Consider the following 1,265-nt stretch of genomic DNA (forward strand, 5'->3'; position numbering starts at 1 on the left):
AAGGGGATTGTAATCACTGAGATGAGACAAAGTATATGGCTTGCTGAATGTAAGACTGATGATTTTGTCTATAAACACTCAGCCAATTCACACAAAAAAGTTGAAAAAAACTTTTTTTAACTCTGGTGGGTGATATTAAGGCCCTTGAAGCGGAGTTCGGGAGCTCCTGGGTGGCTCCCTGCTGCCCTATCTGCATTCAGTCTACAGTCCTCCAGAAGTCAGTACTTAGTGAATTACGTTAGCCAGACTTTTGGCACAAGGATCTTCATGTTAATTACCTCATGTATTTCTCCATTTGTAAATAAGCATTTACCCTTTTGTTTAAAAAAAAAAAGTCTATGTTGAAGTCCCAGTCCCTATACCTGTAAATACGACCCTGTTGGGAAATACGTTATATTAATGAGGTCATCCCCAGGCACTGGTTGTTGTTGCTGTTAGGTGCCATCCAGTTGGTACTGACTCAAAGACAATCTATGCACAACAAAGCGAAACACTGCCCAGTCCTGCACCAACCTCCCAATCATTGCTAGGTTTGAGGCCTCTATGCTGCCAGGGTGGAGTGGGTACTAAAATTAATCCCTTCTGAGTGATGTCTTATAGAAAGAGCAGACTAGACACAGACACATGCCGGGAGATGGATACCAGCTAAAGATATACGAGGGGACTTCAAAAAGTTTGTACAAAAATGGAATTAAAAAATAATGGAGAACAGAGCTAAAATGAATAGAGAGAAATACTGTTAACTAATGGTACATGAATGGGATTATAATCATTGTAATGAAACAAGGTGTATAATTTGTTGAATGTAAAATTAATGATCTGCCCTGTAAACTTTCACTCAATTCACAATAAAAATAAAAATTAAAAAGATAATGGAACATTTCCACGAACTTTTTAAAGTCCTTTCATATATACTTGCAGTAAAGAAATGACTGGAGCTGAAAGTGACTAGGCTCTTCCCCAATAGGTCACAGGGAGAGCCTAGTCCTGCCAATGCCTGAATTAAGTCTCCTCACCTCTAAAATCTGAGACAGTAAGTTCCTATTCTTTAACGATATCTTCCAAATTTCTTAGCATAGATGAGTGAGTGCCACTAGAGCTGCATCAGTTTTTTGAAACAATTCTATTTGTATTCCATCAATTCCTGGAGCTCTGTTCTTCACCAATGCCTTCAGTGCACCTTGGACATCTTCCATCAATACCATTGACTCTTGATCATATGCTACCTCTTGAAATGGTTAAACATCAACCATTTCTTTTTGGTA

This window comes from Chrysochloris asiatica, unplaced genomic scaffold (assembly GCF_000296735.1).
Source record: "Chrysochloris asiatica unplaced genomic scaffold, ChrAsi1.0 scaffold00178, whole genome shotgun sequence".
In the NCBI taxonomy this organism is placed as follows: Eukaryota; Metazoa; Chordata; class Mammalia; order Afrosoricida; family Chrysochloridae; genus Chrysochloris; species Chrysochloris asiatica.